A 6,000-nucleotide genomic window follows, 5' to 3' on the forward strand; every position below is an offset into this window, starting at 1 on the left:
AGCAAGCAAAAGATCTATTGAACATTTTCCATAGTTTTGAGTTCTAGTAGATCATATAATTCTTTTGATAGCACAAAGACACTAGATCCAAGATCTAAGATAGCCCGATGGGTCTCTTTGCCAATAGTTATTAATATTTTGGGGATCCAAGCATCCCCAAGATTTGGTGGTATCATGGCTTCATTATTGTATGTTTCCTTTGCTTACATATTTTCTATGTAAAAGCCAAATCTTGCTTGATGAACATTAATGGATGGGTCATTAGAAAACTTTTTTAGGTTATTAATAAGTTCATACAAGCTGCATTTATCAAGGTCAAATAGAGGCTCTTCTGTTTTACTTAGAATTTTATCTTCTTCTACTTGTGTATCATTTGTGATCATTGGTAGCTCTTTATTATCAATAAGCATAGTCATTTATTTTTCTTATTTCAATAAGCGTTGTTTAAAGGAAGTAGTAGTATTCATAGGGGGAATTTGTTCAGGTTGGTTCATAGTGCTTAAGTTTGCAAAAGTTGGTACTAATTTTTATGTGTTTTTGTGTTTTAAAGAGAAAAAGACTAAAAACAAGACAAAGAAAATTACTTTGAAAATCTAGAGGAGAAAGAAAAGCTCACAGTGGTTCAACCTCCCCAAGCTTAGGTGGTTGCACAAAGTTGGTGTTGATGGTGCTAGAAGATGTGCTCATTCCAACTTGATGAAGATGTAGTTGTGATGTCCCTCTTGTAATTCCACAACGCCAAAAAATGTTCTTGCAGTTTCCTTGGTAATTGACTTGTGTTTCACCACTATCAACCACTATGATGTAGCCCTCTCGCAACTCCTCGGCAACGGTGCTATAAAATGTTCTTGATGGAAACAACTCTGTGTGTACCAACTCGTTGGTACTCCAGGTGAATACTGTTGTAGCAAGCATCTTTTTCCCACAAGGGTGACTTGAGGGTTTATATCAAACCCTCAGGGAATTGGTTTAGAAGCTGAATTCTTCTTCTCCTCTTCTAGCAACCTGCAAAATAAATTTATTTCCTTGTGTCCCCAATTCTACCGTGTGGTTTTCAAGCACAAGATTTTGTATTAGTAATAGAAAATACAAGTACAACTTAAAATACACTAAAGTAAACAGCCTAAGCAAACTAAATAAAAAACAGTAAATGGATAAATGTTTTTGGGTTTTATGTGTGTGTATGTGAAGAAGTATTTTTGGCATTTTTGGACTAATAAATAATAGTTAATATAAAGCGTGGTTAGGCTTAACCTAACTTGATTCTTCCCTCCTCCACTGTTGGTTGGTTCCTTGCTTTTATACCTCCTAAGATGATCACAACGGCTAGCCCGAGCACCGACCAAGAGCGTTCCGGGCTCAATCGGATGGAGCCACGCGGACGATGGGCTGGTGGGTGGTGCGAGTGGCCAGTGGACGGCGACGGGTGGTGCACCGACATACTTGATGTGGTGTGACAGCTGGGGCAGCGAGTTGTCACTACTATCCGCGATGCATGCCTCTGTCAGTCCACGCCATGATGACGCGCATGGGCGTAGGCGCCTCGTATGCTCCCCACGCAAGTCCTGACGCATCTTGTCAAGCCCAGCTCGCTCCCGCTCCCTGACCGCTGATATGTCTCCGACGTATCGATAATTTCTTATGTTCCATGCCACTTTATTGATGATACCTACATGTTTTATGCATACTTTATGTCATATTTATGCATTTTCTGGCACTAACCTATTAACAAGATGCCGAAGAGCCAGTTGCTGTTTTCTGCTGTTTTTGGTTTCAGAAATCCTAGTAAGGAAATATTCTCGGAATTGGACGAAATCAACGTCCAGGGGCCTATTTTTGCACGAAGCTTCCAGAAGACCGAAGAGGATACGAAGTGGGGCCCCGAGGTGGCCAGACACCAGGGCGGCGCGGCCCAAGCCCTGGCCGCGCCGGCCTGTCGTGTGGGGCCCTCGTGTGGCCCCCTGACCTATCTCCTCCGCCTACATAAAGCCTTCGTCGCGAAACCCCAGTACCGAGAGCCACGATACGGAAAACCTTCCAGAGACGCCGCCGCCGCCAATCCCATCTCGGGGGATTCAGGAGATCGCCTCCGGCACCCTGCCGGAGAGGGGAATCATCTCCCGGAGGACTCTTCACCGCCATGGTCGCCTCCGGAGTGATGAGTGAGTAGTTCACCCCTGGACTATGGGTCCATAGCAGTAGCTAGATGGTCGTCTTCTCCTAATTGTGCTTCATTGTCGGGTCTTGTAAGCTGCCTAACATAATCAAGATCATCTATCTGTAATGCTACATGTTGTGTTTGTTGGTATCCGATGGATAGAGAATACTATGTTATGTTGATTATCAATCTATTACCTATGTGTTGTTTATGATCTTGCATGCTCTCCGTTGTTAGTAGAGGCTCTGGCCAAGTTTTTGCTAGTAACTCCAAGAGGGAGTATTTATGCTCGATAGTGGGTTCATGCCTCCATTAAATCTGGGACAGTGATAGAAAGTTCTAAGGTTGTGGATGTGATGTTGCCACTAGGGATAAAACATCGATGCTATGTCTAAGGATGTAGTTGTTGATTACATTACGCACCATACTTAATGCACCTGTCTATTGTTTGCAACTTAATACTGGAAGGGGTTCGGATGATAACCTGAAGGTGGACTTTTTAGGCATAGATGCATGCTGGATAGCGGTCTATGTACTTTGTCGTAATGCCCAATTAAATCTCACTATACTCATCATATCATGTATGTGCATGGTCATGTCCTCTTTATTTGTCAATTGCCCAACTGTAATTTGTTCACCCAACATGCTTATTCTTATCGGAGAGACGCCTCTAGTGAACTGTGGACCCCGGTCCATTCTTTTAATCGAATACAATCTACTGCAATACTTGTTCTACTGTTTTCTGCAAACAATCATCATCCACACTATACATCTAATACTTTGTTACAGCAAGCCGGTGAGATTGACAACCTCACTGTTACGTTGGGACAAAGTACTTTGGTTGTGTTGTGCAGGTTCCACGTTGGCGCCGGAATCCCTGGTGTTGCGCCGCACTACACTTCGCCGCCATCAACCTTCAACGTGCTTCTTGGCTCCTACTGGTTCGATAAACCTTGGTTTCTTACTGAGGGAAAACTTGCTGCTGTACGCATCACACCTTCCTCTTGGGGTTCCCAACGGACGCGTGCTGTACGCGTATCAAGACTGTTTTCTGGCGCCGTTGCCGGGGATCTGAAGAAAAGTTACACCACAAAGATCTCTAACTCCAACGTCAATTACACGCCAGTGATACGCGTACAGCACGCGTCCGTTGGGAACCCCAAGAGGAAGGTGTGATGCGTACAGCGGTAAGTTTTCCCTCAGTAAGAAACCAAGATTTATTGAGCCAATAGGAGCCAAGAAGCACGTTGAAGGTTGATGGCGGCGAGATGTAGTGCGGCGCAACACCAGGGATTCCGGCGCCAACGTGGAACCTGCACAACACAACCAAAGTACTTTGCCTTTCTAACGAAATAGTGAGGTTGTCAATCTCACCGGCTTGCTGTAACAAAGGATTAGATGTATAGTGTGGATGATGATTGTTTGCAGAAAACAGTAGAACAAGTATTGCAGTAGATTGTATTCGATTAAAAGAATGGACCGGGGTCCACAGTTCACTAGAGGTGTCTCTCCCATAAGATAAATAGCATGTTGGGTGAACAAATTACAGTTGGGCAATTGACAAATAGAGAGGGCATGACCATGCACATACATGATATGATGAGTATAGTGAGATTTAATTGGGCATTACGACAAAGTACATAGACCGCTATCCAACATGCATCTATGCCTAAAAAGTCCACCTTTAGGTTATCATCCGAACCCCTTCCAGTATTAAGTTGCAAACAACAGACAATTGCATTAAGTATGGTGCGTAATGTAATCAATAACTACATCCTCGGACATAGCATCGATGTTTTATCCCTAGTGGCAACATCACATCCACAACCTTAGAACTTTCTGTCACTGTCCCAGACTTAATGGAGGCATGAACCCACTATCGAGCATAAATACTCCCTCTTGGAGTTACTAGCAAAAACTTGGCCAGAGCCTCTACTAACAACGGAGAGCATGCAAGATCATAAACAACACATAGATAATAGATTGATAATCAACATAACATAGTATTCTCTATCCATCGGATCCCAACAAACACAACATATAGCATTACAGATAGATGATCTTGATCATGTTAGGCAGCTCACAAGACCCGACAATGAAGCACAATTAGGAGAAGACGACCATCTAGCTACTGCTATGGACCCATAGTCCAGGGGTGAACTACTCACTCATCACTCCGGAGGCGACCATGGTGTTGAAGAGTCCTCCGGGAGATGATTCCCCTCTCCGGCAGGGTGCCGGAGGCGATCTCCTGAATCCCCCGAGATGGGATTGGCGGCGGCGGCGTCTCTGGAAGGTTTTCCGTATCGTGGCTCTCGGTACTGGGGGTATTGTCGACGAAGACTTAAGTAGGCAGAAGGGCAGGTCAGGAGGCGTCACGGGGGCCCCACACGCTAGGGCCGCGCGGGCCCCCCCTGGGCCGCGCCGCCCTAGTGTGGCGGCGCCCCGTGACCCCACTTCATCTCTCCCTCAGACTTCTGGAAGCTTCGTGTGAAAATAGGCCCCTGGGCGTTGATTTCGTCCAATTCCGAGAATATTTCCTTACTAGGATTTCTGAAACCAAAAATAGCAGAAAACAACAACTGGCTCTTCGGCATCTCGTTAATAGGTTAGTGCCGGAAAATGCATAAATATGACATAAAGTATGCATAAAACATGTAGGTATCATCAATAATGTGGCATGGAACATAAGAAATTATCGATACGTCGGAGACGTATCAGCATCCCCAAGCTTAGTTCCTGCTCGTCCCGAGCAGGTAAACGATAACAAAGATAATTTCTGGAGTGACATGCCATCATAACCTTGATCATACTATTGTAAGCATATGTAATGAATGCAGCGATCAAAACAATGGTGAATGACATGAGTAAACAAATGAATCATATAGCAAAGACTTTTCATGAATAGTACTTTCAAGACAAGCATCAATAAGTCTTGCATAAGAGTTAACTCATAAAGCAATAATTCAAAGTAAAGGTATTGAAGCAACACAAAGGAAGATTAAGTTTCAGCGGTTGCTTTCGAATTGTAACATGTATATCTCATGGATAGTTGTCAATGCAAAGTAATATAACAAGTGCAATATGCAAGCATGTAGGAATCAATGCACAATTCACACAAGTGTTTGCTTCTTGAGGTGGAGAGAAATAGGTGAACTGACTCAATAATAAAAGGTAAAAGAATGGCCCTTCGCAGAGGGAAGCATTGATTGCTACTCCCTCCAGTCTCTTTTAATTGACTCGGATTTAGTACAACTTTGTACTAAATTTGAGTCAATTAAAAAGGACCGGAGGGAGTATATTTGTGCTAGAGCTTTGGTTTTGAAAACAAGAAACAATTTTGTCAATGGTAGTAATAAAGCATATGTATCATGTAAATTATATCTTACAAGTTGCAAGCCTCATAAATAGTATACTAATAGTGCCCGCACCTTGTCCTAATTAGCTCGGATTACCTGGATTATCATCGCAATACATATGTTTTAACCAAGTGTCACAAAGGGGTACCTCTATGCCGCCTGTACAAAGGTCTAAGGAGAAAGCTCGCATTGGATTTCTCGCTATTGATTATTCTCAACTTAGACATCCATACCGGGACAACATAGACAACAGATAATGGACTCCTCTTTTATGCATAAGCATTCAACAATTATTAATTTTCTCATATGAGATTGAGGATATTTGTCCAAAACTGAAACTTCCACCATGGATCATGGCTTTAGTTAGCGGCCCAATGTTCTTCTCTAACATTATGCATGCTCTAACCATTCTAGCGGTAAATCTCCCTTACTTCAAACAAGACGGACATGCATAGCAACTCACATGATATTCAACAAAGAGTA

The sequence above is a fragment of the Lolium perenne genome, chromosome 7 (genome assembly GCF_019359855.2).
Source record: "Lolium perenne isolate Kyuss_39 chromosome 7, Kyuss_2.0, whole genome shotgun sequence".
Classification (NCBI taxonomy): domain Eukaryota; kingdom Viridiplantae; phylum Streptophyta; class Magnoliopsida; order Poales; family Poaceae; genus Lolium; species Lolium perenne.